This window comes from Tachysurus fulvidraco, chromosome 11 (assembly GCF_022655615.1).
Source record: "Tachysurus fulvidraco isolate hzauxx_2018 chromosome 11, HZAU_PFXX_2.0, whole genome shotgun sequence".
NCBI lineage: Eukaryota > Metazoa > Chordata > Actinopteri > Siluriformes > Bagridae > Tachysurus > Tachysurus fulvidraco.
Window position 1 is genome coordinate 10,898,217 of NC_062528.1, and position 10,314 is coordinate 10,908,530.

At 37.9% G+C, this 10,314-nt stretch overlaps 1 long non-coding RNA gene across 1 annotated transcript; it reads right to left on the reverse strand.

The window, feature by feature from the left end:
• Nucleotides 1-5,509: 5,509 nt before the first annotated feature.
• Nucleotides 5,510-8,436, reverse strand: LOC113643642. Its single transcript, XR_007144314.1, has 3 exons — nucleotides 7,286-8,436; nucleotides 6,734-6,785; nucleotides 5,510-6,078 (listed from the first exon to the last, which is right to left on the reverse strand). It is a non-coding gene; the product is annotated as an uncharacterized LOC113643642 (long non-coding RNA).
• Nucleotides 8,437-10,314: the final 1,878 nt, after the last annotated feature.

Here is a 10,314-nt window from a genome sequence, read left to right on the forward strand (position 1 = left end):
GAGAGTGAGAGAGAGAGAGGGAGGGAGAGAGGGAAGAAGGGAGGAGATATGAAGTTGCACTCTATCCCAGCCCTCTGCTAGCTGTTAAAGACAGTCCCCTTTTGTTATTGTTGTCTGCCTCCTCTCACTCTCTCTCTTTCTCTCTCCTGTCCCTCTTCTCCTCTGTCCAGTGTACTCTGTTCTTCCACAATGCACTCTCTCTCTTTCTCTTTTCGTACATCAGAACAGAATTTTCTGTTTCTGTTACTTTTACCTAATCAGAATGATGAATGGCTTAAGACCATGCCAATGAGTGAATTAATTGGATTTTAGACAATTTTTCTTAAATTGATTTCAATCACCATGCTTGTTCAAGAAAGAGTTTTATACTGTATAATGTCCAATAAAATTTCAAAGGAAAACAGGGTTACCTACATGCAACAAGAAAAAAGGGGTATTTAAACCTTTCAGAAATCATGTAGGACTTTGTCTTTTCATTATAAGTGTGCGCATTAACCTGAATTATGAAGGATATTAGGACTATAATGTCACATAGTGAAATACAACACCAGGAAAGTAACAGATTTAGGGGTTTTCTGTGTGTGCATATGTGTGAGATACCAGATCCCAGGGAGAACAAACTCTCCTTATCAAAAGAATGGCACAGAGGAGGGGTGTGAGGGAGGGAGTAAGGAGACACAGTGCCAGTGGCCACGCAGACCCCAGAATGAAGCCAGGCACACAGCCTGAAACAACTTCACATTCCAACCCTCTGTTTACTGTAAACACTGATGGGCTGAGGGCTGAGGGACATGGGAGGTAATTTATAACTGCACAGTGTCAGCTTGGACAGTCAGAGCCCCCAGCTGACATTGCATTACAACTCTGTGTGCGAACACTATGCATATGACACTCACAGGAAGCATGCATGCTGAGCAGGAAAAGAGAATCCGTCAGTGTCAGAAGGAAGAAATCTCTGAGACCCTCATTTCAACAATAAAGGAGACTGTCCAGTTCAAAGATTGAGACTCTGAGTAGCTGTTATAAGATATCTATCTTGCATTGACGGCGAGTTTTCGTGTTAAGATCAGGCTGTAAACTGTCTCACAATAAGAGTTGGAGAAGCCAGGCAGGGGGGTCTTGACCTGCATAATGGAGTGCTTATCCTTCCAGGTTTGTTATTGTATCTAAAGCTGCAGGGCTTTCTTTCCCACCCTTACCGTGCTTCTTATCAGATGCAGTATAGAGGTAAGGAGGAACTGATCCCAGCTGCCTGTGTGGAGCCAAGTGAACTCAGAGAGGCCCCAGTGAAGAGCGTCATCACATAGACCTAGCAGGACCTCACAGGCCTGGACTAGAAAGAGCACGCTTATCAGATCAGATCACTTAGGAGCGATAACTCACTTGGGTATTGCTACATTATGGAATACTGCGAAACAAACATGGAGGAATTAACCGCAACAAAAAAAAACACGACATAACATTTCCTTGAGTAATGTAAACAACACTAAGATGGTTTGGTTTGTTAGTTCAGAGTCAAGTTACTGGACTCAACACCCCACATGGCTCTTAGAGACTCTTAATAAATATCTAGTATAACTGTTCTTGTATTGGATTTCCATATGATGGATCTAACATTTAACTGCCTGTATTTCTATTACATGTATTGGAACAGCACCATGTATTAATAACTGGACATTAGAAATTCGATGAATTCATGACTATTATTACTGTGCACTTAAGAATGGTTTCAGGGATTGACAAATTTTAATCATGTACTTGTCCAGACTTTTTTTTTTGATTTACCTTTTTTTTAAGGTGATTTACCTTAGTACGGTAAGCTATTTGGCTTGTTAAGTTTAATGTATACAGATAAGACACAGATAAGTATATAGATTTCTGTACAGGTTATTACTTAGTCATATCATTATTCTTTTCTAAGAAAGTCTGTGTGCTTGTGTCTATGTTTTTTCTGGCATATTTGTACACAAGCTGACTGTACTAGCTTATGCTGACAGTAAAGCTATATGACAGCGTACTGCTGCACTTTATTTCATCTCTGTTTCTACACACTTTGTTCCTGGTTCTGAAAAGGCAGTATTTTTTCATTCTAATTAATATAAATAAAGGCCATGGGTTTCAAAATGAATTGTTCAGGCTAAAGTTATGAATTAATAATAATTAATAATGATAATAATAATAATAATAATAATAATAATAATAATAATAATAATAATAATAATAATAATAATAATAATAATAATAATAGCCCTGACATGGAGTCTTCTTGTCCTATTCACATTTAAACCCTGGACAGCTACTGTACGAGGCCATGTATGTAAAGTTCTCAGTACCACTTGGGAAGAATATAAACTGGTTGATATGTGGTATAGCAATACGTTGTGAATGAAACATAGTAATAATATGACCCTTAAAAATTTACTACAGGTCACTAGTCTAGTTTCTGTAGGATACCTAGAGTTAGTTAGCACCCAACAGAATAGTAACATTAGCTGATGTCATGCACCCAATATAAACTGAATTTCTACATGTCTAAAATTTCACTGTGTTTTATTTTTAGGCACTTTTAGCCATATTATGTTCCATCCATCCATATATCTATTTTTACTGCTTATACTTTCACAGGGTTGCAGGGATCATGAGGTCTATATCCATGTGGACTCAGGGAACAAAGCGGGGGACACCATGTTGCCAACCTATCACAGGGTACAATCACTCATACACACTCGTTCACACACTACTGATGATTTAGATATTTACATGTCTTTGGATTTGGGAAGAAAGCAGAAGCACAGGGAAAGCATGCAGACGCTGCACTCAGGAAGGATGCTGTAATCCAATCCGCCAAAGCCGGCAAACATGCTAACCACTAAGCTGCTGTGACCTCAATATAGTAGTTTATAGTCATTTTTAAACATTTACATTTACAGGGGTTTATATATTATGGACCAAAATATATGTTTATGGCATGTTGCTTCTCCAAGACTGTTAATCAATTAAAATGTTTTTAGAGAATTCCTACTAATAATAATTATGTGTAGTATTTTTGGAAATACTGTAACTGTTAGCACAAACACTTCCATACTTTATAGACTGTGATTTAACTTTTCTTGAAATCCAGCCCTTCACTCCATCTGTAAGAGATCAAGTGAAGTATGGTGTGTATGGCGGTAGTAAACATTAATGAGTGCAGTTGAAAGTACACGTATTGCGTCATGCACTTTTACACGTATACACAGAAAAGCAGACAGTAAACTACTCTCCATAATCTACAGCTACACTATATACACACTCTGATAATAGCCTCTACACACTCCCAAAAACACATACAAACATACATTTTTGAGTAGTCCCTTGTCTACACTGAGAAAAATATTTATCACACCATTTGCCTGAGAGATGATCCTCTTTTTCTCATGGCTAATATAGAGGAGTAAAGTGAAGGAATGTGGTAAAAGATGTAATCCCTGGTGGCTTACATCCAGCGGAGTTGACGACAACCCACAGATCCTTTTAAAACACTACTCCGCTTATTTTCCTGCATGCTGATCAATGGCCGCTTTTAGCGTAGCAATTACATCAGCGTTTTCATGGTAACCTTAACATCCAAACATGTCCATAAGAATAACAACCGGTTGATGATGTCATTGTCACCTCATAGTCGTAACGTAATGAGGTACAGATGGTGCCAAGAGACAGAGAGGTGAGAGAGGGAGTGAGAGTGAGAGAGTGAGAGAAGGGTTTGGAGAGACGGACAAGACTATGATAAAAGTGATTTGGACATGTTTTTAAAATATTTCTGGCAGAATGCGTGATGTGTGACCACAGGCAGCCTTTGACAGGCAGAGGCAGGAGGTGATTTATGAATTAGAAGAGGCTCTGCTCATGCTGCAGGTCTGAAGTGCAGGGAGTTGTGTAAAAAAATCTTACACACACTATATGCACACAGTCAGCATTAGTCATTACACACTTGACTAGCGAAAGATAGACAGACCAGTGAACAGAACTTATATATCACATTAATCAGATGGCTGGTTTTCCCGACAGTCCCTTACTGGGGTAGCATGCAGGGGTCTGCTAGAAGAGGGAATAAGATAGAGAGAGAGAAAGAAAGAGACAGAGATCAGAGGAATGCATACCCTTAGCTGAGCTGACCTCTTGAAATGACTGGCTGCAAATAATTACACTCCTTCTCCTTTGCTTCCAAATGGGGCATGAGCAGAAACTACACTGTCCTACAAACACTGGACTACTAGTTTGACCTGATGAAACCAAACACACAATTACACATGAAATATATTTACACCACATTAGTGTACATCTTTACTATATTGCGTTTATATCTGTATATGTGACAGTTCCCATATTTACATTCACAGCATTTGGCAGACGCCCTTATCTAGAGTGACGTTCAACAGTGCGTTTAAATCTCTATCGATGAATAACATTAACACTGGGTAACTAGGTTACTGACTTAGGACACCATCAGCCTAAAACTCTGTTCAGGGTTTTTTTTAATATAGACATACAAGAAACAGGAAAAAGTGCATTTCATGAAGAAGTATGTCTTCACCCATCGTTGGAAGCTAGCCAGTGACTGTTCAAACATCTAGGGGAAGTTCATTCCACCACCCTGGGGCCAGAACAGAAAAGAGTCTTGCTCTTACCCTGAGAGATGGTAGAACCAGTTGAGCAGTGCTGGTAAATATGAGGGAGCGAGGTGCAGTGCGAGACAATGACGGCTGATTGTCCAGCTGGATATTGCAAGATCCTGACCTACTGTAGGAATAAATCACCTGGGATGATCAGCAGTTCAGTTTTGCTAGGATTGAGTTTCAACTGATAAGCTGTCATCCACAATGATATGTCCGACAAAATAATGAATTTGTTTACACTGATTGAAAATGTCTAATAAGCTTCATTTTATTTGGAAAGAAACACTAATGTAAAGATTAAAAGTGTTAAAACACTGCACCCCTGCTATGCACTAAATACAGAACGACACATTATTGGTATTGAATACCGTCTTTAGTCGCTTGTGAAAGTAAAAACCTCACATTCACCCAAATTTTGTTGTAACTCATGAGATTCCTGCCTTGACCTCAACTCTCATCCAGTTGCCATGTGAACCTTTCTGGGAAGCTTTCTAAAATTTCATATCTGTATTTGTTTAGAACCCGTTCTGCTCAACCTGAATAATTTATTTGTATTTGTTTAAATCCTCACTGTTCACATTAATAATTAATAGTGATAAGCATGTTTTCTCACATCCCCAGGGATGGGGAATTGATTCCTGCTTCCAAACTTGCTTTCATGTTCTCCCTGTGCTTTAATGGTTTCCTCTTGTTAGTTCCTCCGCCAGTCCAAAGACATGCATGGTAGGTTGGTTAGTATCTCCAAATTGTCTGTAATATGTGAATGTGTATGTGATTGTGCCATGTAATGAAATTTATTTGATCTACAGTTTTTATTTAGGTAACAAAACTGTTGAAAAGTATTCATTCATTCATTCATCAGGAACCGCTTTATTCTGGTTAGAGTTGTGGTGGGTCTTACAAGGTATTATGTGCTCTTACATTCATTCACACCTTGTGGCAGTTTACTCACATGTTTTTGGGAGATCATAGCAAATCGATATTTGCTGTACATTGATTGTTATTTTTTAAGTTTTGCACTGACCGTCATTCAGACTGCCTACAGGAAGGGGAAGAAACCGTCCTATAATCACATTAGGAAAAGCAAGCACACAAGCACCAGGAACCACATCTGTCTCTCTCACAAGGTTTCAAACAGAAGCTTAAGAAGTCAGCCTTTTCCTGAGAAGCAGGAACCATCAGTCATTTGGTAGTTTAGACTAATAGTGATATGTCGATGATGACACATTCTCAGGGAAGCGGTACATGCACTGATGTCATAGTCGCAGCTTAAGCCAAAAGATGTCTTTATCATATCTTTCAGTCATTCCCACAATCTGCCTGTCAAGTTCCGAAACCTGACTAAATCCCTCCAGCAATGAAAGTCTCACTCAGCATGACATCATCCTCTCCCTTAAGCCTGTGGTGGATGAGATTGACCAGCCTGTAGAAGAAACACACACAGACACACATATACACACATTTAATAAACCACCAGCGCTAATAACACAAACTGTGAAACCTCAGTAATGACTACAGCATCGATTCTTGCATGACTGAATTGAAATTTGTCAGCAAGTGACTTTGGCATGTACACATACATGACATCTAAACCCCTTTCATTCTTGGCTCAATTGTAAGCTTATACACTGCAAAAGAACCTGTTAGATATCTAGTAATGTTGAGGATTTTAGAAATCTTTGCAGAGTTTTCATCCAAGCACTGACTTCATAAAACTCCAAACTGGTGCTTTAGCATGATTCACTTTCTCCAAGTTGTTTTAGCAGGTGAAAATGTCCAATCTCTCACCAAGCTTAATAAACCTTTGCAGCCAAACAAAGGCTTGTATAAGAAAGCTGCCTGGTGTAAAAGTGTCATGCAGTGTGTGATATTTACTAGCATGAGGCCTGGTTTGGGAAACATAGGGATTTCTGCAGGTGAAACTAGCAGTGTGTGCAAGCACACAATCAAAATCACACACATACACTCACAACCATACACAATGCAGTGCAGTAAAATGCTTTTTATGACTGCCTGGAGACATAAAAACAGAATTTATATAAACCAGAATTTACTTCCAAGCATGCAAGTGCTCTCACCGCTGTGGCCTGGGCTCGATTCCTAGGCAGGGGTTAACTCTCAGTGCCAAGCCTGAATAAAATGGGAGTGCTGCATCAAAAAGGGCATACAGCGTAAAACCTGTGCCAAAATCAAAACATTCGGATCGGATGGTATGGGTTCGGTGACTCCAAAGGGAGCAGCCGAAGGTCAACAACAACAACTTACAAGCATACAAGCAGATATATATATATATATATATATATATATATATATATATATATATATATATATATATATATATATATATATATATAAAGATAGAAAAGACATGTCAGAATAATAGATGGACTATATGTAGAATAAAGTGTAGATGGGCAGTTGTATCTATGTGTGTCTGTAATATCAGAATTTGTACAGCTCACTGAGTAGGAGTGTTAGGAGTGACAAATAACAACGTTACTTCTTCCAGTTAGCATGTGTACATCAACACGTCTGACAGTGCACCTGTAGCAGAAGCGTTAGAGCTGCGATGAGTAATTGTAAACTGTCTCTGTACACACACCATTACTAACGGCTGTGCTTGTGCTCACCTGCTGAAGGGAACAGTGCCAGGTGTTGTTCATCACTCTGACACCTGTAGCTGAGTGAGAGTGCTCTCTTTTTTTCACCACTCAGATGAGCTCATCCACACCAGCTCTTAGATTCATCTCTGTTTGAAAAAACAACATTATTGCCAAATTTCTTAAAATAATTATATGTTTACAACAGGAAATGAAGTCATCCAGTCACCTGAGGTAAATGTCACTTGTATGCATTTAAACAGGAGCATGTTGTCTTTTCATTTGATTAAACGCTGTTCACTATAACACCAGTTATGAAATTACCGCTGAATAGGTCAGTCGGTTCTTATGGCTAAAAATCGATTTATTAGGCTATTTAAACATTTTAACACCTACGGTATCTGTCCAGAGTTCAATCTGAACTGATTACAGATTTCACTGCAGCGTGTAACAACTTGAAAAGCAAAAAAAAAGTTGAAAAGCACACTTACCTAAAGCAACAAGAATTTATACATTTTTATTCAGATTTGCTGCAGTTACCTCTGCAGATGTCAAACTCTTTAGAGAATTACTGGAATAAAATTATTTATAGATATTTTTTTTCCAGACTTACAGGGACATCCAGTAGAGATGTGGTAGCTTAGTGGTTAAATTGGTGGACTACTCATCAGAAGGTTTCGATTTCAAATCCCTGCCACCACTGGGTCCCTGAGCAAGGTCCTTAACCCTCAATCGTATAAAATGAGATTAAATGTAAGTCACTCTGGATAAGGGTGTCTGCCAAATGCACTGAATTCATAAGACTGAGATTATGCTTTTGTTTGTCACTTCTCCGAAAGGTTTCCATTGCACATTCTGTAACATCTTTGGAAAAGCAAAATCTTATGAATATTTACATGAATTTCAAAATCTTAAAGGTCCTCATGTCATAAAGTTTGCTTTAATGGGAGTGGGCAATAGAGCTGACACAGACTCCACAAAACGTGATCTTTCATGTTCTACCAATTCTATTGGTGTGTCATTTGAACATACATGGAATGACACATGGAAGGTATAAGCAAATCTGCAAATCTGACCTTTCATACAAATGATTAATATCACAAATTTGTTCAAATTTAAAAAGTGACCTAACAACAAATTGTGAAAACTGGGCAATGTTGCACATGACCCTTTTTTTGTTGTTGTTTTGTGTGTGTGTGTGTGTGTGTGTGTGTGTGTGTGTGTGTGTGTGTGTGTGTGTGTGTGTGTGTGTGTGCGTAAGGCATCATAATGTAGAACCAGATGTAGAATTTATTAGTATTCCTCTAAAAATGCATATTAACCATTATGTAGTTTAGCAACAGATGCGTGGCAGAAAAAGTCAGAATCAGTCTGAGACCAACAGTGATTTCATTCTAGGGTCTTTCCACCTGTGTATTGTTTTTGTACTCTGAGATACAACACCATCTGCCCAGCTTGCACACCAGGTATGATATCATTTCTGAAACAGCTACATGCTTGTTTAAACCAAGTTAATATAATTCATTTATTAATGTATAAACAGGGGCACATTCAGATTTTTTTTCAGTAAAGTGCCAATAACATTAGGAGCTGGTGTGATTTTTTTGCATCAGAGGATAAATAAGAAGGAACGCTTACAAAAAAATACATTAGTTTATTTACTAATTCTATGCTAAAAAATCAACCATGTAACTTTTACCCATGTTACACATTTAGACGCAAAATGTCTTTGGTCAGGTCAGTAAATAAACCTCCTAAAATTAAGATATAGTTGTTTGAGATAAGGTAAATATTTTGGAACGGTTTACTAAAATACACAGAGATATGGGAGCACAGTTATATACATTTTAATATTAAAATATTGCACAATAGTGTATACTATATTACTGACTGTATACTATATTAATAGACTTTATAAGAGCAGCAGAGTGTAAAGGATCTAATTTTTTCCACAATTATAAAAGCTAGTAGCAGGTACAGTGTTACATAAGTTAATCTTTATGTGTTAAATTTAAGTAAAATTTCATGATTTCTCACGTTTTCTCCTATATTCAGACCCAAAAGATTTGACACTTTAAAGACCTTGATTTGACAAGACCTATCTTGCATCTTGTACCTATTTGACAAGCACCTAATTTGTTAGCTATTTTAGCATGCTTTCATTCACTTACATTACTTTCCAAACACATACTAGTTAAAACTGACTGAATTTATGTTGCTCATGTTTCATGTTGTATCTAACACTTTCAGTTAGCAGCTAGCTAATTTCACCTGGTTGTGGTGCTAACTAACTCTGCTACTTAGGCTAGCTTGATAATATTTATTCCTGATAACTATAACTCCACTTGTAGCCATAGTCATTAAATGTAATTAGAACAGATATGTTAAGGGCACATCTGATTACCTCAAAGGTCTGCCATCTTCATTACCACATTCTTTACAAACTTGTATTTGTAAACAAAATGTCTTCTGCATACTGATGGTCCCCTTCCCCACATGTACCTCACAGGAGTCCATCCATTTCACCCTTTTGGCTTCATCACTACTTGTGGATGTCTGGGCTGCGCTCAGGAAGGCCTGGTAGGTGTCTGTCACTGTTGATGATAAGAGCAAAGGAAAAGGCAGTCAGACTGAGAGCATGCTATAGATTATCATTGTGGGGGAAGACACAAGCTATGAACAAAGTGTTGGTCAAAAGTTTCTTTCTGCCCAGCTTTGTTGTCACTCTTAATGGAATATGCTAATAATTTTAACCTTAAATGTCTATCTTTCAGATTTGTAGTGTAATATAAGCAAATATTTTTCCTTTGTTACTTTTAAATGTTAGTAACTGTTAGAAAGCCTAGATGTTTTGAAAGGGATCAATTGTACAGATTTAGATCATGAAAGCACTATGCAAGTCTATCTGTGTTAGTTTCATGACTGATCCAACAGCTGCAGTTTGTCATCCATTATAAGCAATTGGAATCAAATAAACATTTTTTCCCCCTCAGTTTAGGAAATAATGCCTAAATTTCTGTCTTCAGGTTACATGCATGCACATACTCTGGATTTGTGGT